General features: G+C 33.1%; 1 pseudogene; it reads right to left on the bottom strand.

The window, feature by feature from the left end:
• Positions 1-202: 202 nt before the first annotated feature.
• Positions 203-19,711, bottom strand: LOC108466197 (U-box domain-containing protein 4-like; annotated as a pseudogene).
• Between the last annotated feature and the right edge of the window lie 7,895 nt (positions 19,712-27,606).

Below are 27,606 nucleotides of genomic sequence, written 5' to 3'. Positions count from 1 at the left end.
TAAGCAAATGGAACAAAATCAAGGGTAATAGATCATTAAATTCACATGTATGAAAATCCCTTGCAAACATGCACAAATCTCACATACACACACATATATATTTATATATATATATATATATATATATATCTACACACATATAAGGTATTTAACAAGTTGATTCTCAATCAAGTCCTTCAAAAGAGGGTTGTTTTCCTGATATTCAGCCGCTTTCAGCATTAACATGTCGTTGGTTTCGGAAGTAGCTCAGAAGTACCTGTGCCTGCAACAAGCTGAAGCTTATGATGTTGTTTTTGCTCAGACTTAAATAAAAGGAGATGATTCAGAAAAGGAAAAACAAGTAGGCGTGCGTGCGTATACTCCAGAAGCAGTATACCTTCCCTTTAGCTGTCGGAGTACCGGCCCGAGACAATGCCACTAATGGTGGAGCAGTTCCTTGCAGCACCACATTGCAAGACCTAGAACTGCATGTTGTGCAGAGCTGTAAAAGGGCAGCGGTGGCGTGTTCCTTTCCTCTCACAGAACCCAATTCAACAACCTCAACAAGCCTGGGAATCCCACCCTCTTGCGCAATCGCAGTCCTCCCTTCAGGAATGGTAGCAAGGTTTGCCAAAAGAACGACTGCCTTATCAACCATTCCAGCTACCGTTACAGCACCAGCTTGCATAATTCAGGCTTATTTTCGTGAAATCTTGACAGACTAAACAAGGCTGTCACAGCATCTTTCCTTCCCCTAAGAGTACCATTCCTCAGCAAATCGACAAGAGGCCAGATTCCAATCCTGACTCTGTTAACCTCAATGACCGAAAGGCTGAAGAGAGTGGCAGCCAAATTTTCTTTAGCTACGGGACTTCGAGTCTCAAGCACGTGAATCTGAAGCTCAATCGCATTTGCATTAGCAATAGCTGTTTTGTTGTTATAAATATTTGATAAGTTAAGAAGTGCTGTAACAGCATTTTCCCGAGTCATTATATCTGGTGAATAAAGCAAATCAACTAACAAGCTAACCGCCCCGCAGTTTGCTATTATAATCCGATTATCCCTACTCTGCTTGGTAAGTAACTTGAGTTGAGTTGTGGCCACCCTTTGAGTATTAGTTGATGTACTCTTCAAGTCCTCAACCAACGTCTTTGTTGTTCCAATAGGGTCGGAAGCGTGTAAATTATTGTACTAAAAAATCACACAAAGTTCAATTCCCAGGGAAGAGAGGTGGATCACAAGTATCTCTTAAATACCAAGTCTTTCCTTAGTCAGAATATCCCTTTTATAGTAATTTAATAGCACAGTTATATACTACTATTATACCCTCAAATATTGAAAGAAAAATAGGACAAAAAAAGAACACAAGAGTTTTAACGAGGTTCGGTAAATTATACCAACGTCCTCGGGTACTAACACTAGATGATAACTTTACTATCTCCAAAATATTACAAACAAATAGAATTCCTTAAGAATTCTCAAATGGGAGAAGAGAGAAATCTAAGAGAGAAAGATTGGTTGGGATGAATTGAAATGAGAAATGAGAAGGCCTATTTATAGTTGAGGTTCAAGGACCAAACAATAAATAGCCCATTATCTCAAGGACCAAAAAAAAATTATCCCATGCCACTTTTTCAAAGTCAACTTTAGGGTGCTAAACTTGCACCACTTGGATTGTTTGCCATTAAAATTGTCTACCATTAATCATAATGTTAACAATCTCCACCTTGAAGATTTGATTAGGATAATCACATCTTCACACACTTCCTTCAACTCCCCAAATTCGATAAAGCTATCTTTTGTAGTGCCTCCAAATGCGCTCTCGAGCGCCATACACCTGAAGGTGCTCAAATTCTCAGGATGTTAATCAAGTTCAAACAATGATTAAACTTGATTGTTGTTACCACCTTGGTCATCATATCTGCGGGATTATCTGCTGTCGGAATCTTCTGAAGTAGAATTTTTCCTTTTTCAAAGACTTCCCGCACAAAGTGATATCTTACGTCGATATGCTTGGTTCTTGAATGATAGACTTGATTTTTCGCTAAATGAATAGCGCTCTGACCGTCACAATATAGACTAATGTGACTTTGACCAACTTCAAGTCTTTCAACAATCCATTAAGCCAAATAGCCTCCTTAATGACTTCTTAGAATCGCCATATATTCGCCTCAGTAGTAGACACACTCATCAGAGATCGTAAGGTAGACTTCCAACTCACTGGGCTTTAGCAAGAGTAAACAGATACCCGTAGTTGAACGACGTTTATCTAAATCACCAGAAAGTCGGAATCAACATATCCAACTACAACCCACCAAGTGCTTCATCCCGCTCAAAAACTAAACCAACATCTACGGTTTTTCAAGATACCGTAGAATCCATTTCATAGCTTGCCAATGTCCTTTTCGGGATCATGCATATACCGCTCACAACTCCAACAAACTTGTGAAATGTCGGCCACAGACACACCATCGCAACATCAAACTCCCAACTGCATTAGCATATGGGACTTTTGCCATATATTCTCTTTCTTCTTTAGTCTTGAGATAATTGAGCACTAAGTTTCAAATGAGAAGCAAGTGAGGTACTTACATGTTTTGTGTTTTCATTTACACCAAAACATTGTAATACCTTTTCAAATATTGCTTCGATTCAAACAAAGCTTGCCTCTCTGTCATCTCTACTTATCTCCATACCGAGAATCTTCTTGGCCTCACCTAGATCTTTCATCTCGAACTCTTGATTCAACCGAGCCTTCACTTATCTATCTCTTTTGGCTCTTCAAGTGATTAACATATCATCAACATACAAGAGAAGATAAATGAAAGATCATCATGCACTTCTGCAAATACACACAATTGTCATATTTACTTCTTGTGTATTACGCTTTCTCATAAAGCTATCAAATCGCTTGTACCATTGTCTCGGGATTGCTTCAATCCATATAGCGATTTGTTCACTTACAAACCCAATTTCTACCACCAAGATCTGTGTATCCTTCGGCCGAGTCATATAGATCTCTCTTCTAACTCACCATGCAAGAAAGCCGTCTTAACATCAAGTTGAGCTAGCTCCAAATTCAACTGTGCTACCAAGGCCAACAAAATTCTAATGGAGGAATGCTTCACAACAGGGAAAATACATCATTGTAGTCAATTCCTCCTTCTCGAGCGTAGCCTTTAGCTACCAATCTTGCCTTGTAGCGAATATCCTTCTTGCTAGGAGATCCATCTTTTTTGCGAATACCCACTTGCATCCGATTGCCCTTTTACCTTTCGTAATTGCGCCAACTCCCAAGTATTGTTCTTCCGGAGAGATCAGATTTCTTCATCCATGGCGCTTTTCCATTTATCACTTTCTAAGCTTTGCATTGCTTCTTGATAAGTGATAGGAATATCATCATCAACAACGGAAGGGCGAGGCCACCATATCGAGAATCGAGCAGGTCTACGAATTTCTCTCCGTGGCCTTGCAACCGAATCGGTTCTCAGGTACTTAACGGTTCTTGGGTCGAACCTCTTCAACCTCTAATTCCTCCATTGTGGCGGAGAATTAGACTTATTAACTGGGCAAATCCCCATCCGCTCAAACTCCACTGTTTTGGAGTACACTCCACCTTGTGGAGTATCGCCGTCTGAATATCTTTATCTGCTACCTTTTTCAATGTGGCGATTCATCAAAGGTAACATCTCTCTACTGATCATTTTCTTTGTGCTTAAGCACCAAAGACGAAATCCCTTCACTCGTAAGTGATTCCCATAAAGAGAGCTTTCTTTGCCCTCGGATCTAACTTTGACTCCTTCACATGGTAATATGCAAGTGGATCCAAACACATGTAAGGAATCATAATCAGAGCCGGTTTTCCGCACCATACCTCCATAGGAGTTTTTCTTTCTAATGCAGATGATGGCAAACGATTAACAAGATGGCGGTATGTCACAACCTCAAATTTCAAAATTGCTTGCCCAACCCAAGATTGGACAACATACATCGAACTTTCTCCAAGAATGTTCAATTCATACGCTCGCCACTTCATTCTGCATGTGGTGTATCCCTAACTGTGAAGTGTCGAACAATACCATACTCTTGGCACACATCGAAGAACGGATCACTTCTATATTCGCCTCCATTGTCCGTTCTAAGCCGCTTGATTTTCTTGCCAGTCTGGTTTTCGATCATAGTTTTTCATTTAAGAAAAACTCCAAGCACTTCATCCTTAGTTTTCATGGTATACACCCAAACTCTTCTGGAAAAGTCATCAACAAAAGTAACAAAGTAGTGTTTTCCTCCCAACGAAGGTGTTTTGGAAGGCCCCCACACATCTGGGTGAATATATTCCACAATACCTTTTGTATTATGGATAGCAGTGCCGAACTTCACTCTCTTTTGCTTTCCAAGAACACAATGCTCGCAAAATTTTAATTTGCAAGCCTTTGCACCTTTCAACAATCCTTGCTTTGCCAGAATTTGCAAGGATTTTTCGCTGGCATGTCCCAACTTCATATGCCACAACTGCATTAAGTCCAAGTCTTTATTACCGGAAGCTGCAGCGATTGTTCCAATAACTGTACTACCTTGGTAGTAATACAAGTTATTTTTCCTGATGCCCTTCAATATCACAAGTGCGCCAGATGTCACTTTCAAAACCCCATCTCTCATAGTAACAACTGAACCATTGGATTTCAAGGCTCCCAATGAGATGAGATTTTTCTTCAAACTGGGCACATACCGAACATCAGTCAGAACTCTGGTTGATCCATCTTGATTCTTTAATTGGATTGAACCTATCCCAACAGTTTAACAGGCATTATCATTGCCCATATAAACAACTCCTCCATTTAGTTCTACTAAATCAGAGAACCACTCCCGGTTAGGGGACATATGATAGGTACAACCCGAATCCAAAATCCACTCATCTGAATGGAATGACGATGATGATGCAACCAGTGATAGTTCAGAGTCACTAGTATCATGTTTTGCAACACAAGCATCTGCATGACTTTTCCCTTATTCTTCACTTTGGACAATTTTTCTTCCAAAGGCCTTTCTCATGACAAAAGGCACATTCATCTTTCCCGAGTCCGGACTTTGACTTTGATCTCCCTTCGAGTTTTCTTCCGAGTGTATGAACGACCTCGGACTACTAAAGCTTCAGATCTCGATTGAGTTTTTCTGTTTGTCCTTCTTTCTCTGCTCATAATCAGATAAGGCCGCATGCACTTCGCTCGAGATATATCACTCTGCCATGAAGTAGAGTAGTTTCTAGAAACTCAAACTCCTCGAAGTGACCCCAACAAAGATCAAAGCCAAATCTTCATCTTTGAATGTCTCATCCATATTTAGCAAATCGGTGACTAACCGATTAAATTTGGTGATGTGATCATTCATTGTGGTACCTGGGACATAAGTGAAGCGAAACAGTCTTTTCTTCAAGCGGAGCTTATTTTGACTGTTTTTCTTCAAAAAATTTTCTTCAAGTGCCACCCACAACTTATTTGCAGAAGTCTCCTTTGAAAAAGCATACCTCTGCTCTCGAGAAAGGCATGATCGAATTGTGCCACATGCCAACCGATTGATCGCCTTCCAATCTTTCTCCGTACATCATCTGGTTTCTCTTCATTAATGGCAATGTCTAGACCTCGCTGAAAAGGGCATCTAGAACCTCACTTTGCCACATACCAAAATGGCCCGTGCCATCAAAGATCTCCACGGCCAATCTTGTATTTGCAATTGTCGGTCTTGTCCACATGGACGATGTTGAAGCTCCTAAACCGACCGTTTTTTCCATAATCTTTCAATATACCTAAGGAAATCTTTTCTGATGTGGAAGATCGTTTAAACGCAACCACAGAGCATACTACGATTAACCTTCGCTCTTGATACCACTTGTTGTTCCAATAGGGTCGGAAGCATGTAAATTATTGTACTAAAAAATTACACAAAGTTCAATTTCGAGGGAAGAGAGGTGGATCACAAGGATCTCTTAAATACCAAGTCTTTCCTTAGTCGAATATCCCTTTATAGTAATTTAATAGCACAATTATATACTACTATTATACCTCAAATATTGAAAGAAAAATAGGACAAAAAAGAACACAAGAGTTTTAACGAGGTTCGTAAATTATACCAACGTCCCCGGGTACTAACACTAGATGATAACTTTACTATCTCCAAAATATTACAAACAAATAGAATTCCTTAAGAATTCTCAAATGGGAGAAGAGAGAAATCTAAGAGAGAAAGATTGGTTGGGATGAATTGAAATGAGAAATGAGAAGGCCTATTTATAGTTGAGGTTCAAGGACCAAACAATAAATAGCCCATTATCTCAAGGACCAAAAAAAAATTATCCCATGCCACTTTTTCAAAGTCAACTTTAGGGTGTTAAACTTGCACCACTTAGATTGTTTGCCATTAAAATTGTCTACCATTAATCATAATGTTAACAGTCTTAACCTCGGTTGCACGAAATGGATAGACCTGATTTAAACTCGTGGACTTCATGGGATCAGGCAACTTCACATTGTTAGACTTGCACCAGTTTGCAACCAGTGCCTTCATTGTGTAGTTTGGTATAAAAAAGGTATGAGCCATAATCTGCCGAGTCGTGGGACACACAGTGATCCCGAGATCAATCCATTTCTCGATGAAAACCTGCTCATAGGTTTGCCCTGATGCCACGATCACCGATTAGTTATTAGCTATGGGGAAAGGGGGCAGATGAAATCAAGAGGTATGACAACTGGGCTACGAGTCTGAGATCGTTTTATTTTTTATTTTTCTGATAAGCTGAGATTGTTTTTCTACGACAAGGAGATGAAGCATGCGACTTACAAGAGCAATAAGTTGATCAATACACTCAACTTCTACAGTTTCTTCAGCTTGTTCATCATTCTTCTTTAACTTTTCAAGGGCAACAGCCTCTATCAGAATATCCTGCTTTGATTTCAAGCTCAAGCTCTTAGCATTTCTCACTACTATTTCTGAGCTTGGTCTAACACTATCCATTTGATCCCTTATGGCTTCCTTAATGACGGATGATTTTTGTTCATATCCTACATGCTTAATTTGCTGCAAGTAGTGCAGCGATCAATAATACCAATTGGTTAAACCTCCTGAAATGTGGATACCTCTTTAGCATTCTTTAAACTCAGAACATCTTAAAACTTTACTGGTCAGATGCCATTTACCATCCAATAGATGATCTCTCATCTTAGTAAAAACCTTTGCTAAGCATTAAGAGAATATGATAATTATGCTCTACTTATAAACAGAAAAACAGAAGCACAAGCTTTAACTTCAAACGTTTTGGGTCATAATTACCTCAAGAGATGTGAACTCAGTTCATATGGAAGATGCTCACTGGAAGAACTTAAGAACTGGGATATGTCCAAATCTTTGAAATCAATGACTCAACTTGCAGAAGAACCTAGACATAAAATGGAAGAGAAGGTGGTTATCCAAGGGACTGACTAATAGTTGTTTATTTTATCATCGAAATTCTCCACCTGAATAAGGACATAGGGGCTAAACTTGTTCCAAAAGCTATAGATTTTAGTATTTACTCTTATGAGAAACATGACCAAATGGGCAGAACATATGTCTGATTAATTATTGCCCAAAAATTAAGTCTAAAATGACAACAATAATCATGAACGGAAATATTAACACTGCCAAGAGTAGCTGATCGAAGCTTCATATCATATCAGGAGTATGCCAATGCAGAAAAGGCTTGTTTAAGTACTTCTCCCAAGCTACAACTACAATAAAATTGCGAAGTAAAGAACTGAATACATAACTTGTAACTTACAAAGTAAACTTTACTCAAAATGAGTTGCCGGCTTTCAAATTGTTGTAGCAATTCTTCTACGGAGAGACCCAATTCTTCATATGCCTTGCTAAGCACTTCATCAGAAGTAATTTTTGAATCGAAGATTGCATCAGCTCTCTGGTAGTACTTTTGAACTAATTCTGAGTTATTGGCCTCAAAAGACAATAAATTTACAAAAGAGTAAATATTTCCATGTAACAGCCTGTTTTCAGTGATGTTGGAAACAGTGGTTTCGAGACACAATTTCGACGAGTAAATTATTATTTTATTATTATTTTAATTTCTATGGGATTATATTAAGTGAAAAGGACTAAATCATAAAAAGTGTAAAAGTTGAGTTCTATTAGTTAAAAGAGTCCAATAGCTATGAAATCTTAAATTGAAGGACTTGAATGGTAAATATACCATTTAAGGTGTTAGTGGATGTGCATAGACAAGATTTTTGTTGTAATTTTTAATAAATAATAAGGTTAATATGGTAAATTAGTAAATAAACTTAAAACAAAAAAAATATTTATAACGTGTATCATCTTTATTCATCTTCCACAACCGATTCTAAGGGAGGAAGAACACCATTGTTGAGCACAAGTTTTGGCTAGCATATAGTCTATTGCATGGTATGATTTTGAACCCTGTTTTTAATATTTTTTATGTTTTTTAAATAGTTTTAGTTTAATCTAGCTGGCTTGAGGTTTCATTTGCAAAACTGTTAAAGGTTGAGGGACTTTTCATGGATGTTTTTGAATGATTTTTTATGTTAGTTGATAGATTATGAATTCTTATTGAAAAATAAACAAGTTTTGTTAAGTGATTTTTGATGAATTTTGGAATTAAGGGTTAAATTGTTAAATGTGTAAATCTATAGTTTTATTGTGAAATAATGGTAAAGATGGGTTGTTTCAAGGTCCCTTGTATCTATGGTTAACATGGATTTAGGTTAAAGTGGTTAGATTTTAAGTTATGAGCTTAATGACTAAATTGTGAAAAGTTAAAAATGGTAAGGGGCAAATTGGTAAAATTGCATAATTATGAACTATACATTAAATTAAATTCTAGAAGTACTTAATTGATTGAAATTATCTATTTAGATCAAGACAAACCACGCTCGGACTTAGATTGAGGAAAAGCAAAAGCTTCGGATTAGCTCGATCTTACTTTTACGCCCTAGCTATCGAGGTAAGTTCGTATGAACTGTAATCATTTTAATGTTAGTTAAATTTGAATATTTGTTATGTTGTTGAGATATAAATTAATTGGATTGTAAACGTATCAATGCTATGATGAATTGACGGATAGCGAGTCCCGGTTGAACATTAAGAATTCTTAGGATACAAATGACATGTCATTAGGGATTCCATGTTTCGGGAGCTGATCTTGAATGTCCTACTGATGGTTAAGGTCCTGCATTTGTTGCGGATTCTACACAGCTCATGTAAGCAACATCGTGTAGCTTATATTCTGACCCACAGCTCTTGTGAACAAGTTCATTTCACAGCTCTTGTGGCCATTGATGTAAAGGAAAGGTCACGGTTATATGTAAAGGCACACTTCATGTGAGCTTTCTCGAGTATCCGACATAATTCTAGATGGTTCAACGGATAAGAAAAGAAAAACGAAAGGGTAAGTGTGCAAATGGATTGAATCATGACTTTATGAAAGAATTTATGAACTACATGATGTTATTACATATGGAAATTTACATATTTGATGGTTGATTTCATTTGTATCATGGATAAGTATACTAGTGAGTTGATGATGTTGTTTAGGCTCTTAATAAGCTTATGGAATTGGTGATGAACTATGTTTAATCTTTGAATTATATAAATAACATCGTAAGTTATGTTTTAGTTTATACGAGCTTACTAGGCACTCGTTGCTTACGTAGTTGTTTTCCTTTGTTTTACAGATCATCGAAAGCTCAGTTTGGTTGGAAGCTCGTTGGAGATCTATCACACTATCCAACAAACATTTCAGTAGTTTTTGAATATTTTGGCCAAGGTTAATAATGGCATGTATAGGATGTTTGTAATGGTAATTTGGTATGTTTATGCTTGGAAGATTATATATGGTTGATACACTATTATGTTTTACCAAGTTTTGTTATTTTGGTCACTTGCTAATACTTGTAAATAAGGCTTTTTATGGTATGTTTAGAATGGTTTGAAAATGGCTATTAGTGATATATTTTTGTACATAGTTGACATATGTTATCATGCATGAAATAAGGCAACATTGGCATGTTTTGATTGTTGTTGTTTTAATATAATTGTGGTGTCTTTGAATGGCATATTGGTAAGTTAAATTAGGGTCTTTGAAATGGCATCTTTATGTGTGCTTAGATAATGTTTAGGTTTCTTGAAAGTGTGCACAATTGGATTGTAAATTTATGCATAATTTGGTTATGAAATGAGTTTATTTTTAGGTGAATTTTGGGTTCACACGGCTTGAGACATGGGTTGTCACACGGTCGTGTGGCACATACAGCATGGCGACATGACCATGTTTCATCTAAGGATTTTTTAAGGTTCAAGTTAGTGAGTTACACGGCGTAGCACACCGCCTGGTAAATCGGCATATGGGGCAACTCAGAGAGTTACACATCCTGGCACACGGGTGTGTGACCCTACTCAGTAAGTTACACGGGCGAGGACACGAGCTGGGACACGGCCATATGTCCCTTTTTGAAAGTTACATGGCCTGGGGCTATGTCACACTATAATAACCCAAAATTTATGAGCACTGGAAAAGTGAGTTATAGGGCCTCCGTCTTAGTGAAATAAGTTCAAAAATAATTATTAGAAATATTTATGAGCCTAGTGGTGTGTCTAATTAGGTTTTAATTAGGTAAATTTAGCTTAATTTAGAGTAATTAGTAAAAAGGACTAAATTGAATAAGGGTAAAAGTTTAATTCTAAAGTAATAGAAAATAAAAAGAATTAAAATGGAAATTAAACCATTTACAAAAGTTGAGGCAGATATATGTATTAAAATCTAAGATTTTATTTAGGTTATATTTAAATAGTATATATAATTATTATAATTATTAATTAATATTATGGTTTTATATTAGATTATTATTATTAGTATTATTAAATAAATTAAATAGAAGATAATTGTATGGTAATAAAATATACATGTGTAAAAATTATATTGGTACATTTGTAACTTAAATACTCAATTTACTTATAATTTAAGTATAAAGATGTTTTATAATAATTAATTGTATTAATTATATTATGAAATTTTATATAATAAATAAATTAAAGTTATGAGAAATGTATGAGGATGATAGGGTGCAAATGTAATAATATGTAATTGATATTAAAATAGATAATTATTATATTTTTATTAATTAATTAATTAATTGATATTATATTATTATACTAATGTATTATTAATAAGTTGACAAATGTAAGGTGATAGTAAAATACAAGTGTAATAAATCATATACATACAATTGTAATATATATATATATTTATTTACTTATAATATAAGAAATAATCATTATTAAGTTAATATAATAAACAATTAATAAAAAGTAAATAAAAGATAAAAGAAAAATAAACAAACAGAATAGAAACAGAAAGCATTCGAAAACAGGGGAGAAAAAGAGAAAGAAAAAGGGAAAGAAAAGAAAAAGGAAAATTAGAGATTTGAAGTTTGAAGCTTTGATTGGTAAGTTAATTAAGTCCTTTTTAGTTAATTTTGATGTTTTAGAAGTTTTAAAGTAAGGTTTTATTGAAATTAAGTTGATATTTCAAGAGTTCATAGGTTTTAAGTAGGGTTTATGTTGGACAAATTATGGAATTAGGGATTAGATTGAAAGAATTTTAAGTTAGAATTGATTAAAGGATTAAATTGTAAACTAGGTTATAAGTTTTATGTTGTAGGGACTAAATTGAATAAATTTTAGATTTAGGAAAATATGCTGGAAATTTTATAGTTAAATATGAGTTTAGACAAAATTTGAATAGTAAAAGAGAGTGAATTGGATTAAGAAAGTAAGTAAGTTTAGTTAGGATTAAATTGGGAATAAGGTAGGAATTGTTTAGAAATTTAATTATCTATTATAATTAATGTTGTAATTAATAGTGTAAATTATTAATATTTTCGTAGCCAACAAAGAACTCGAGGCATCGGCATCGAAAGGAAAGGTGAAAGTCATCGAGGACTAAAATAGGAGAATTACGGTTTGTATTACTATAATTCAAGTTATTTATTATTAAGTATTAATTTTAAATTTATTTATTTTATAGTAAGTAAATATTGAGGTAAGTAATTTTATTGAATTGAATTTAGAAAATTGAATTGAATGAGAAATACGTGTTAGTATTACTATAATTTGAATTTAATTATTATTAATTGTTGAATTTTAAGTTAATGTGCATGGTAAGTATTAGTATTGAACTGTATGAAATTAAATTGAATTGTGATTATATGTGAATAATTGAAATGTATATTGAATTGAGAAAGTGTATTGAATTATGAATATGTGAATTGAAAATTGATTGAAAAGTGGAAAATGATTAAATTGAATATGTGAGAAATTGTGACTGAATTGAGATTTATATGTGATTCGGAAACCCTATTAACTAGTCGGGCTGAGTCGGATATAGTTGGCATGCCATAGGATTGGAAGAGTTCAGGGATACTTTGACCTTGAGTCGATGAGACACTGGGTGTCACTATATTTCTTCATTCGATGAGGTACTGGGTACCAACTTTACTTCGGCTAGGCCGATGAGACACTGGGTGTCAACTTATTGCTTCGAACTATCCGATGAGGCACTGGGTGCCATATTGGTGTATTTGGTTGGATCCGTGTATCCACTAAAGTCCGAGTTATGTTAATAGGGTAAAAAATTGAAATGTGAATTTGAGGCATTGAAATGAGGAAAAAGAAATTGAATTATGAATTGAAATTGGAATTGTGATAGAAAGAGAAAAGTATGAACTAAATGTTCACAAGTGATTAAATTCAAGTTTGTGAAAAATACATTGACTTATGAATAATTAAATTGAATTGTTATTATAAAATGATGGAAATAATAATAATAATAATAATAAAGTATGAATTAGTATGTAAGAAATTAATTGTTATGTATTTAATATTTATGTTTTATTTTTGTTGCTATAATTTGAATTATGGTAATACTGCTGAGTATATCTATACTCAGCGTACGGTTGTTTCCGTGCGCAGGTTAGTAGAAGTCAAGTGTCTCGGTTCAGCATCCAGAAAGATCCTGACTCTGACAAGAAAATTTTGGTGATGTATTTCTTCTTTTTGTTTAAGTGGCATGTATTAGGTGGTTGTACATGAGTCATGTATATATATATATAGGTTAAATGATCTTGTTGTAATTAGATAGTTATGCAATTTTGGATGATAAGTAAGTTTAAAGTTATAAATTAGTAAATTTGGTATTAAATTTTGAAATGAAATGAAAGATATGAATTAGTTCCTTGTATGTTAACACTTTAAAATTTAAGTAATAAATCAATGAATTAAGCTTAATCTAATGGTGTTTAAGATGTAAAATTCTTTGGTTGAAATATTGGTATTGGTTGGTTACTTTTGGTTTGAATTTGCAGGGGTTTTAGGTAAAAATAAGCAGAAATATTGTAGAAATTTTTATATAAAAAAACAATTTACGAAAAAATTTTCGGGATACTCGAACAAGTCCCATTCTACTTTTAATACGTGTTTTGGGCTTCAAGAGTCCAATATAGGGACTTAATTATTAAATTTTACTATAAATGTTATATTAATTGTGAATTATTCGTAAGTTGTCTGATATGTCTGGTAATGTCTCGTAACCCTATTCCGATGACAGTTTAGAGTTAGGGGGTGTAACACACACAATCGTGTAACCTTTTTTTTAATTTTTACAACTTTTTTCTTAAAACTTCTAATTTGTTTCAAATTGGTCCCAAATTGAGGTAACTACCATGCACAGCATGGAAACAATAACATATATGAATATGTGTTTTATTCCTCCAAATGATTATAATCAATTCATCAGGTTTTAGTCCTACCTTGAGATATAAAAGCAAATAAACCAAACAGGACGAGACCGAAATCAAATTGTAATTTTCATGATAGTAAAAATACAATTTTATCATTTTGATAGTCTATATTTTTATATTTTTTAAAGGATTAAATCAAATTTTTATCATTTTTAGGGGGTCAAATTGTAATTTTATTTTTACTAATTTAAAATTTTAAAAGACCTAAATGAAAATTTTTCCATTTTAAGGGACGGTCGGGGCCTCTACCAACGTCCCTAGTTATTGTAACACCCCTTACCCGTATCCATTGTCGGAATAGGGTACGAGGCATTACCAGAGTTTACTGAACATTTTCAGATAATTCTGAGTCATTTATTATTCAGATTTTGAAAATAATCATAACGTTTCTCTATTGGGCCCTCGAAGCCCCAAACATACACTAGAAACCAACTAGAATTAAATCGGGATTATAGAAAAAAATTTTGCAAAATCTTAAATTTTATTTTCGTCTAAGTACTTACCATTTCAATACTCCTTATAATTAAACATGTTACCATTCAATCAATAGCTTGGTACTTGTCTAAGCGTCAAACAACATCATTGTTAGTATACTTGCACATATTTCATATAAATTCAACATTGATATACTTATTTTCTCAACATGTCACACTTAAGTTTAATAATTGTCTTTACTTACATAATTTCCTTGTATCAACATATCAAAGACAATCATATATGTACATGTCATGAAACATATTATTCTCTTCTTGTTTCTTCATAAGTATATATATCAATCATTTCATTATATCAATATTTCATGCTCCATCATTTCCATATATATTATGTATATTTATTCCGTAAAGTTTATATCAAACTTAACATAAATTATATTCCATGTACTTATTCTTATTTCGTTTATCTATCTTCATAATTATTTCATACAACTATTTTGTACATATATTTCCATATGACCAGTTCTTGTAAGCATTTCACACAACCATTTCATATAACCATTCGTCATCCGGTACATATTACCTGAATATCAATTGTTCAATAGATGTCATAGTGTCTCCTATCCACGATCTTATTTATCTTTGACATGATGTCATAGTGTCTTTCAACTATGGTCTTACTCATTTTCTATCATGTTGCCATGGTATCTTTCAACCATGGTCTTATTCTTTTCATGTCACGTTGCCATGGTATCTTTCAACCATGGTCTTATTCATTTTCTATCATATTGCCATAGTATCTTTCAACCATGGTCTTACACATTTCATATCATGTTGCCATGGTATCTTTCAATCATGATCTTACACATTTCATATCAGGTTGCCATGGTATCTTTCAACCATGGTCTTATATATTTCATATCAGGTTGCCATGGTATCTTTCAACTATGGTCTTACACATTTCATTTCAGAGAGCACACTCCCGCGAACCTCATCCTTACAGTGGGATTACCAGTCCAGGCTAAATCCACTATAATATAAACTCATAGAGTATTGTCGGGATTATCAGTCCAGGCTAAATCCCCTGCAACGATAATTACTCTAATGAGCTTGGATCTGAATTACCAGTCCAGGCTAAATTCAGACCCTAATTCAGATTACCCGTCCGGGCTAAATCCATTTTCCACATATTCTTCGGGAGGGCTATATCAGTATAGGATCACCCGTCCGAGCTAGATCCTTTTTACTGTCAATTCCTTTTTAGAGATCCATCAAATTTTCCTTTCATCCAACCGGGATTTCTTCCCCTTTTTTTACCAAATATATATTAATGTTTTATCAATTTTCATATAATAAACATTCAAACCATATTCATATAAAAAAACATACATTTCAAACATTTAAGAATATAATTCAAGTTACACGAACTTACCTAGCAAAATTACAGAAATATCAAGATTTAAGGGCATTTTGGTAATTTATCATTTTCCCGATTTTCACTCGATCTTAAATTGACAATTTCATTCAATTTATTAATTTGGATAATAAAACAATTCATTCCCTTCAATTTGGTCATTTTTGACATTTTTACAAAATTACCCCTGAAGTTTTACTTTTATTCAATTTAGTCCTTAAGCCAAAAACATATAAATTAGCCATGCTAGCTAGATATTCATATATATTTTTCCCGTCATCCTCTCCATTCCACATCCTTAATGTATATAACACACTTGTAAATAACATCATCTATAATTTTATTATTTACTTTTATGAATATTTAAGTTGTCCATTTGTGTCATAGTCACTGAATTATTTATATCTAGAGCTATATAACTCCAAATTAAGATCAGATAATTTTATCTGAAACTAGACTCATATATATTCTTACCATAAAATTTTCAGAATTTTTGGTTTAGCCAATAAGTATAGTTTATTCTTTAAAGTTACCCCTATTCTGCTGTCTGACAGTTCTGACCCTTCTTCACTAAAAATTAATTATCTCCTCGTACAGAATTTTAATGATATACCCGTTTAGTTCTCTTGAAAATATACTTATTAAGGATTCTAAACATATAAATTTAAGCCCATAATTATTTTTATCCAATTGTTTATGATTTTCCAAAGTCAGAACAGGGGAACCCAAAATCATTCTAACCTTATCTCACAAAATTTTTTATATCTCATGATTTACAATTCCATTGCTTACATAATTTCTTCTATGAGAAACTAGATTCAATAAGATTTAATTTTATATTTTATTAATCCTATAATGCGATTTATACAATTTTTGTTGATTTTTCAAAGTTAGACTACTGCTGCTGTCTACAACTGTTTTAGTGCAAGATATTAATTACCATGTTTATAACACCCTTATTTTCTTTCTCTACACTATTTCTCTTCACTTTCTCTTGTTTTCTCTTTATTAACATATCAAGAACATAGGACCATATGTAAGGAAACTCTACATTAACATCAATCCCATGCTTTTTCAATAATATCAAACTTAAAAATATATTGAAATCATGATGTTCTTACCTTGTTCTATTGATTCCAACCTTCATCTTGATTTTCTCTCTCCTTCAGCTTCCATTTCTTGAATCCAACTTGATATTTTAATTTCTCATAGCCTCCTTAACATTTTTCTCTCTTGGTAGCTAAGGAAATTCTTTTGATTTTTGGGTGAAAATGGTAAATTTTTTGTAGAAGGACCAAATTGTAAAGAAAAGAAAGTTTCTTTCTTCCTTTTCTCTTCATACGTTGGGTGCATGAGAAAAAGATGATGATTCTTCATCTTTCTTTCCTTATATATACTAAATAAAATAATAATAAAATAATAAAATATCATTTAAAAATTAAATTAAAATATTAATAAACTATTATTTATTTATTTATTTAATCTAAAATATCTCCAACATCATCATTGCTTTCTAGATTTCTCTCTCTTCCAATTGACCATTTTGCCCTTTATTATCTTTTAAAATTCCATTCTTGAGTCATCATTTAATTTGGTAAAATTGCAATTTAGTCCCTCATAGTTCTTCACTTATTCAATTTGGTCCTAATTCATCCATTTTCCTTAGTTTCTAGATCATTCCGCTCTTAAAATATTTACACTATTGGTCCTTCAACTTTTTCATATTTACACTTTAACCCCTCAAATTTTGAGTATTTATTCTTGTGCAACAAAACTTTTCTCACTTTTACAATTTAGTCTTTTCTTGAATTAATATATCATAATATACTTCTCAATTTTGACATAACTCAAAATTTCCCTTTTTGTCACTTTATTTCCTTATTTTACAATATTAAGGATAATATCTTACTGTAAAAGTTTTCGGGGTATTACAGTTATGCCCCTGAAACCAAAGTTGTTGGATTGAGAGTTAGGCAAACTTTGTTGTAACATTTTCAAAATATTTATAATGTTCTACAATTTACAAATGAAAAGTTACAAGTGACTCAAAAGTTATGTCATTTGGTTATTAACCAAGAATTGTTACTATTTATAGTGATGAGTTATGTCTCTTAGGTACTGTAGGGATCGACCCGATTAAGTAACAAGGAAAAAAATAGCGGAATAAATTGAGAAATTAAACACACAATTTTAACATGGAAAAACCCCTCCAAAGAAGATAAAAAATCATAAATAAAGATAATTTTACTATAATGGCAAAAGAACGAAGAGTACAAAAGATGGAGATAAAAACTAAACCCCGAAAACAAAGAACCCTCAAAATTCTCTAAATGTGTTATGAGTTCTAATCTCTAACAGGTATTTTCTAATGTTGTAAAAGAGCCTATTTATAAGCTAAATTCATAAGTCAAATAATAATAAAATAATCTAAACTAATCAGAGTTTGATTGAAACAAATAAATAGAGTTTAACTGAAAGATTATTTCTTAAATTTGACTGAAATAAGAGTCATACTCAACAAATCTCCACCTTGACTCATATTTCCACAATGTTATCTTTGCCAAAGCCTGCCACAGGCCTATCTTGAACTATGCATGGAGTTAATTGAGTCAAATCTACGCTTAGAAATTGGAAGGGTTCTAGCCTTCGACTTGTACACTGCCAAATTGAAACTAACCTGAGTCTAATTTTCACAAACACAATGCCCTAACTTTTCAAAACCTGCATACAAAAGAGAACCTAACTTTTCAAAACCTGCATATAAATTGAACCTATCTTCAACGAAATAGTCATACATTTTTCTCTCCTATAACCAAGTTGCCTCCGCTCTAAATGAGTTGAATTCGACTCCACAACGGACGAAGGACGTCTGATTTCACCAGTCATTATAGAACCTTCCAGAATATAAAAATTGTCGGTTCTTTTACCTTTTAACAAAATGAGAGCTCTACGAGATACTTTAATATCGCTCGAATTAATGTTGATTATGTATCTTTTCAAGCCTAAAATACTTAAGGAGATGATATTCTTCTGTAAATCAGGTACATACCTGAAATCTGAGAGTGTCCTAACCGTCTCATCGTACATCCTAATTTTAACAATACCAATACCAATTACCTTACTAGATGAATCGTTTCTCATATGCACAACTCCACCTTCAACCGAACTGTATGTAAAGAACCATTTTCTATTGGGAAACATGTGGAAAGAATATCCCAAATCTAGGGTCCACTCGGACGTGAGCTTGGAGTTATCGCTTGTTGACACTAACACGAAATTATCACCACTTTCATCGGCCAAATTAGCACCAGTTACATCTTCCTTGTTACTCTCAACAGCTCTTTTATTTCACAATTTATAACAATATGCTTTGATGTGACCTAACTTTTTACAATAGCAACACCTTTTGTCTCGTTTCTTTGATGCTACCAAAACGGAAGCTTGTCTATCTGCCTTGCTATCCAAACCAAACTCATTGTCGAGTTTGTCTCTACTCAACAAATGACCCTTCACATCTTCGAACGGGAGTTTGTCTCTGCCATAAATCAGGGTCCCCCTGAAAGACTTGTATGAAGGGGGTAAAGAGTACAATAATAACATAGTCTGATCTTCATCGTCAATATGAACCTCAACGTTATTTAAATAATTTAAAAGAGTAATGAATTGACTGATGTGATCTCTAAAAAGCTCACCTTCGTTTATACGAAATATAAATAGACGTTTCAACACTAAACGGTTAGCCAGAGACTTAGTCGCATAAAGAGTTTCTAACCTTTTCCACAATGCGGATGAGATCTTCTCCATCAATACCACCTGCAATACCATATTCGCGAGGCACAACTGGATTGCAGACAAGACCTTTTCATCAAGCTCTTCCCATTCTATTTGATTTAGATCTTAAGCTTTTTCCCTGTAACAACCTTTTTCAAGCCGGTTTGAACTAGAATTGTCATCATCCGAACTTGCCACAAATTGAAATTTGTCTCACCATCGAACTTCTCAATTTCAGACCTTGTTACTGTCATCTCTGAATGGGCTGATTTATGAAAATTGAACTAGCTCTAATACCATTTGTTAAGATCGATCCAATTAAGCAACAAGTAAAAAAATAGCGGAATAAATTGATAAATTAAACACACAAATTTAATGTGGAAAAACCATCCAAAGAGGATAAAAAACCACGTGTAAAGATAATTTTACTATAATGGGAAAAGAACAAAGAGTACAAAAGATGGAAAAAAAACTAAACCCCGAAAACTTAAAAACAAAGAACCCTCAAAACGTATACACAAAATTCTCTAAATGTGTTATGAGTTCTAATCTCTAATGAGTGTATTTTCTAAGGTTGTAAAAGAGCATATTTATAAGCTAAATTTGTAACAACCCCTACCTGTATTCCGAGCCTAGAATAGGGTACGAGGCATTACCGAACTTAATATGTCAATCATGTAAAAAAAATCAGCCATAAAATTTCTTCTAAATTAAAAACTTTTATACATATTTTTAACGTCCCTTATATGGGCCTACGGGGCCCAAAACATACATTCAGGGTGGTTCGGGACCAAACCGTAAACATATGAAATTTTTGCAACACTTAGAAAATTTTCACACTTTGGAGAGTCACACGCTCGTGTTTTCAACCCGTGTAACTCTCTGTTTATAACTTCATCACCCTTGTCAGTCGTACACTTCATATAAATAACAAGAAACGTGTATGGGCTTAATTCTCATTAAATATCTCATATATATACGCAATTTCATGTTATGTAATCATACAACATATATCAGTCATATCTCGTAATCTAAATATATTTTCATAACAACTTATCTTGATTTCATACTATTTCATATTTAAGCTTAAATAACCAAAGTATTTGAAATATCATCTTTATGCAAATAGTACACATGAGGTATATAATTCTATAATTATGAATAAACACATTTATCAAACATTTTCCATATTCATATATCAATGTCTCATGTCTCCATATATCAATAACCGTCATTTTCATGAATTCCGAGTTCAATTTCATAATTATTTGTCTCGTGTTCAATTTTTTCCATATCGGAATTTTATTCATTAAAACATTTGAATTATCAATACATATGGACAGTACATTCAAGATGAACAATTATATAATCACAAATGAATTCATTTATCAACCAAGTTCTATACTCGTATCTTATCAACTTGTACTTCCTTGTATCACATAAATCCATGCAACACTTACCAAACTTTGTCAAATTAGTGAACGTCTTACGGAATTGAGTACTTCGTTTTCTCGATGCCATAGTTCAACTATGGTCTTACACATCTTCACATAATGATGCCATAGCCCAGCTATGGTCTTACACATATTCATATATCGATGCCATAGCCCAGCTATGGTCTTACACGAATCACATATCTTACTGATGCCATATCCCAGATATGGTCTTATACGGAAATTACTTGTCACTTGTCACTTGTAGCCGAAGCTACCACTATTCACTGATCAGGTAGCCGGAGCTACCATTTTTCACTGATCAGGTAGCCAGAGCTATCACTTTTCACTGATCAGGTAGCTGAAGCTACCACTTTTCACTGATCAGGTAGCTGAAGCTACCACTTTTCACTTGTCATTTGTCATTGATCAGATAAGTGTAGTCGAAGCTATCACTTATGTGACAGCCCTAATTTGACCCTAGTCGGGAATGGTTTTGGGACCACAAAAATCGAGTCACAAAAATAATTAAATGTTATATTCTATGCCTATTATAAGTAAAAGTGTATGTGTGAAAGTTTCATGCTTTGATTTTTGTCATTTAAATGTGAAATTAATTAAAAAGGACTTATGTGAAAAATATTGAAATTGTGGTAGGTTGAAGTGTAGTGGTCAAATATTGCATGGCTTAAAATATGGAGATTTGCATGTCAAATTCCCCATTTTTATGTAAGTGGCCGGCCATGATGACGGTTGAATAGCCATATATGCATTATATATTATATTATAATAGTTAATGGTTTAAATTAAAAAAAAAAAAAAAAGAAGAGGAAGCCATACATCCTTGCCTTGTGCTTGCCAAATGTTGAGAAAGAAAGAAGAAATATAATTATTAAATGATATTTGGCCACTATATAGGTAAGTGGACGGTAATGGACCACCATTAAAAAGGTTTTGATATTAAATTACAAAGATTAATTTAGTAATTGGCTTATTAAAATGAAATATAATAGAAAATGGTGATAAAAACAAAGTTACACCCATCCTTTCTTGCATTTTTGCCGAAAACCATAAAGAAAAGAAAAAGGAAATGAAGCTAAGGCATTCGGCTATGGTGAATGTATAGATTAAGGTATGTTTAATGCTCTTTCATTGAAAATCCTTGTATATTTGGAGTGGTCATCAAGTATAGAAGTCAGCTCATGGCAAAATTTTTGTAAATGGATGAAGATGACATTTGGTCATGGATGTTTATATTTCTTTGATGTTGTTTTTGATGTTTTGTGTATTGAGGGTTGATAATAGATGGAAGTTGAATGGTTGTTGTATGTAGATAGCATGCATGCTAATAATGTTTTTATTTTCTACTTAATATCTTATTGATTATGAGTTAACATGAATATTTAGTTGAACATATACCTTGAATTATGTTCAAAAATTTTAATTGATTAGTTGTACTTTTCTTTTTGCTTTTGAATATTCGAAATATTGAAGGTGAAAGGCTGGAAAATTTCAAGTTGAAATGTTGTCCAAATGCTAGAAATTTAGCATGCATATTCTTTTCTTTAAATGCTTTGACCGAATGTTGGAAGTTAATTCTTTTCTTTAAATGCTTTGACCGAATGTTGGAAGTTAACTTGCATGCTGTCTGGTTGCTGCATGAGGGAGTTAAAATTGAACTTAAGATAGTTTATTACTAATTAATTTGCTGCTGTAATGCTGTAAATTATTGGCTGTCCAAATTAGGACAAATTTATGGTACTTAGCTAATTAATATGCTGCTGTAATACTTAAATTATTGGCTGTCCAAATTAGGACAAAATCATGGTGTTATGTGCTAGCATGATATGTATGTGTGATTTAAGTGAAAAATGTTTAGATGATTTATAGTAATTGGCTAATGTGTTTTTGTGGATATAGATGCCGAATGTGGACTCAAGAAATTAGTTGGAAAATTTGTTGTTTGTTTAGGTGATAGAAAGTATGAAATGGTCTTATGTGATACGTGTATATAAGTAGATGGAAGTGAAGTGTCCTATATTTTTGTCTATGGGATTAATTGCACTTTGATTTTAATGTGCATGATTATTACTATGTTTAAAATGTGTGAAAGCTGAATATGCTCATGATACAATGCTTGATTAGTTGATTAACAATAAGTTAAATTTGTGTAATTCAAGCTCAAGAGCATAAGGAGCCAATTTTGGATAAAGGGAAAGTGAAACTAGTCGATTAGTCAATCCGTAGTTATTCGATAAAATCCAAGGTAAGTTTTGAGTAGTCACCTTTAGTATATAATTGATGATGCCTTGATATGTGTATATTAGATGAATTGTGACCTTTTGGTTCTACTTGAATTAAGTTGTGTGATAAATATATGACTTATAGTCGAATGGTCACTATGAGTTAAGCTTGAATGATGAAATGGATATGTGATATTTATGTATGACTTTTGAACCGAAATGTAAATGACGGTGTTCACATGGAGCTTATATGCGAATGTAGCAAATGACTACTAATGTGATATGTTGAATGAGATGTGTTAATATATGATTAAATATGAATGACATTTGATGTATATCCGGACTTGAGGTCCGCAAGCTTCGTGCTGGAATTGTATCCGGGCTTAAAGACCCGCAGGCTATATGCTGGAATTATATCCTGGCTTAAAGACCCGCAGGCTTTGTGCTGGAATTGTATCTGGACTTAAGGTCCGCAGGCTTCGTGCTGGAATTGTATCCGGGCTTAAAGACCCACAAGCTTTGTGCTGGAATTGTATCCGGACTTAAAGTCCGCAGGCTTCGTGCTGGAATTGTATCCGGGCTTAAAGACCCACAAGCTTCGTGCTGGAATTGTATCTGGGCTTAAAGACCCGCAGGCTTCGTGCTGGAATTGTATCCGGACTTAAGATCCGTAGGCTTCGTGCTGGTACTATATTCGGACTTAAGGTCCGCAGGCTTCGTACTGGTACTATATCCGAGCTTAAAGTCCCGTAGGCTTTGTGCTGGTGATTGAATTCAGGGTTTAAACCTAGCAGGCTTAACGCCGATGATTCGAATAAGATTATGAATTTGAATGTTCGAGCTAAACTACTACTGATTATGTATGTTACATTATGAGGGCCAGGTACGTATTATGTACTCGTATGCGATTTTGATTTGGATTGAATTATAAGTGTATAAAGTGATGCATATGTGAATAAGTGTTACAACTATAAATGTGATCGTGATACATTCGGTAAATCTGTGAAGTTATGTGGAAGTATATGATTGTTATATGTGATTATGATAATGGAAAATTAAATGTGGATATGATATTGTATTTTGTTTGTTTTGATTGAATTAAAGTTGATAGTGAAGCATTTTAAATGCCTATGTTATATAAGTTCAATCTTGAATAACATGATATACATGTTTAAATAATATGAAAGCAAAGAATGTGTGAAAGAGTAGATTGTAATAAATCTGCTTGGGACAGCAGCAGTAATATGTTTTTTAGAAAATCACCATAAATAGTGGGAGTTGAGTTAGAGGCTGAATAAATTATTAGTGAAAGCTTAATGAGTCTTGTTTCTTATAAAAGAAACTCTGTAAGCAAAAGAATTGCCGATAATGAGATATTTGAAATGGCGTGGGACAGAGTCAAAATGCTTCGAGGTCCCCTGTTCTGTTTTTATAAAATCATTGTAAATTTTACAATGATGGTTATAAAATAAAATTTATATGCTTAGACTCCTTAATGAGTCTAGTTTCAAATGAAATAAACGAGAACATGTTTTGAATTCTGTACAATGAGAAATCTGATTCAAAGTGAAGAATGGTCAGAATAGTAAAACAGTGAAACAGGAGAAACTTTAAGAAAAATCTGGTATTGATTGGCCAATCCAAAAATTCTGAAAATTTTATGAATAGAAGATATATGAGTCTATTTTCAGGGAAAATTAACGGAAATTGATTTGGAGTTTTGTAGCTCCAGTTATAAATAATTAAGTGACCATTGCTTAGGAAGACAGCTTGTCATGAAATTGAGTATATGTTGTAAACATTGATTAAACATGTAAATGAGCTGCTAATTATTTTTTGAAGAACTTACTAAGCGTAAAGCTTACCCCCCTTCTTTCTCATGTTCTCTAGGATTGCCAAGTTTGCTCGGGTTGGAGTTCGCCGGAGATATTATCACACTGTCGAGCAAACGCTATTGGTGTAATGAATTCAAGTACTTTGGGTCTATGGCATGTATAGGTGTGTAAATATTAGAGTATGTGATATGGCTTTAACCGTATGTGTTGGCCTATTTTGATTATGAGGTTATAAATCCATTTTAATTATGCATGTATGTGCTATGGTATTACGTGATGAGTTTATAATGATTAAAGCGTGAATTTTCCAAGTTTTCTTAAGTTCTCGGTTTAGTCCCGAACCACCCCGGATGTATGTTTTGGGCCTCGTAAGCCCGCATAAGGGACATATTGCATAAAAAAAAAAGTTTTTAATTGTTTGAGATTTCTTGGCCCTGTTTAGTATAGAAGCGTTAGTAAAAGTCAGATAACACCTCGAACCCCGTCCCGGCTTCTGATGCGGGCGAGGGGTGTTACAACTTATCACTTTCACTTGTCCTTGATCAGATAAGTGTAGCCGAAGCTATTACTTATCACTTTCATTTGTCCTTGATCAGATAAGTATAGCCGAAGCTATCACTTATCACTTGTTGCCATGGTCCAACCATGGTCTTTTCCTTCAATTCATCTTGTCACTGAACTGAAATTCTCAATTTGATCATTTATTCAATTTTTATGCTTTTACATTATTCACGATTCTATCATCAATACATATGAAATAACACATCATGAAATTCATAAAATTAACAAATAATCACTAAAATTTAGCCATATAAACTCACAAGTTCAATTTTTGTATTATAACGATAATCATAATTTCATAATAAACATTCCAAATAAAACATTATATCATTTCTAATCCAACACTTATCGATTATAATCGGGCATGTGATCAATTTATACACGAGTCATTCATATATTTTTGTATATTTTTCCTCCTCCTCCTCTCCATCCACATCCTTAGTATAAACAACACACTTGTAGGTAACATTATTCATAATTTTCACTATCTACTTATGTGAATATTCAAGCTGTCAATCTGTGTCATAGTCACTAAATTATTTTTATCTTGAGCTACAGAACTCCAAATTAAGATCCATAAATTTTCCCAGAAACTAGACTCATATGTCTTATTACCATAAAAATTTCATAATTTTTGGTTGGGCCAATTAATACATTTTATTCATTGGAGTCTCCCCTGTTCTGCTGTCTGACTGTTTCGACCCTTCTCCACTAAAAATTAATTATCTTATCGTACAAGATTCGAATGATGTCCTCATTTGTTTCTCTTGAAAGTAGACCCATTTAGGATTCTAAACATATAAATTTAAGCCTCTAATTATTTTTATCCAATTTTTGATGATTTTCCAAATTCAGAACAGGGGAACCCGAAATCATTCTAACCTTGTCTCACAAAAGTTATTGTATCTTATGATTTACAATTTCATTGCTTACATAATTTCTTTTATAAGAAACTAGACTTAATAAGCTTTAATTTCATATTTTATTCATCCTCTAATTCGATTTCTACAATTTTTAGTGATTTTTCAAAGTTAAACTACTGCTGCTGCCCAAAACAGTTTTAGTGCAAAATGTTGATTTCCATTTTACCCCAAATTTCACAATTCATACAATTCAGTCCTTGCTCAATTAACCCCTCAATTAAGATAATTTTCTCAATTAATACTTTTTCTAGACATTATAAGTTATTTCATAACTATTGAAATTCATAATTTCCACATAAAACTTTAACTTCAAACTCTTTTACAATTAGGTCCCAAACATTCACTTTCTATTCAATTCTTTCAATAAAATCAGAATATAAACAATTTAAAGCTCTAATTACATGCCAAATCATCATATACTTCCAGAACTCATCCATAACAACTTCAAAAATTAGACATGGAATAAAAAACTAATGAAATAGTAGGTTGGACACCCTCCTCCATGGCTGTTTTTCAGCTGATGAATATGAAGAGAAATGAAGAGAATTCTAGATATTCCAATTTAGTCCCATTTTTATTTAGCCAATTTTGGCAATTTTCCAATTTTGCCCTTATTTCACCCATTTCCTGATTTTTCTCAGCTATTGCCGCCCAAAATATCTCCTTTGGGCTTATTTTCACTTTAGGTCCTTCCTCATTTGACAATTGAGCTATTTAATTCTTTTAGCAACTTTTACACCCTTTTCAATTTAGTCCTTTTTATTTAATTAACCACCCAAACGTCAAAATTTTCTGACTAAATTTTATTACTACCTCACCAACACTCCATAAATATTTTTAAAAATATTTATGTCTCGATTTATGAATTCGAGGTCTCGATACCTCATTCTCAACCCAATTTACCTAATTAATTCTTTTAAATCACCAAATTCACTAATTCAAAAATACTTTTATATTCACATTTGACTCATAGGTATTAATTTATTAAATTTTCAACTCACCCGTTGGATTTAGTAATCTCAAATCTCTATTCCTGGTACCACTGAAAATTAGGCTGTTACAAAATTCATATGTCAAATAATAATAAAATAATCTAAACTAATCTGAATTTAATTGAAACAAATAAATAGAGTTTAACTGAAAAATTATTTCTC

Source organism: Gossypium arboreum, chromosome 2 (genome assembly GCF_025698485.1).
Source record: "Gossypium arboreum isolate Shixiya-1 chromosome 2, ASM2569848v2, whole genome shotgun sequence".
Classification (NCBI taxonomy): Eukaryota; Viridiplantae; Streptophyta; class Magnoliopsida; order Malvales; family Malvaceae; genus Gossypium; species Gossypium arboreum.
Note: the sequence above shows the minus strand (reverse complement) of the source record. Positions and strands in the feature narration are given on the sequence as shown.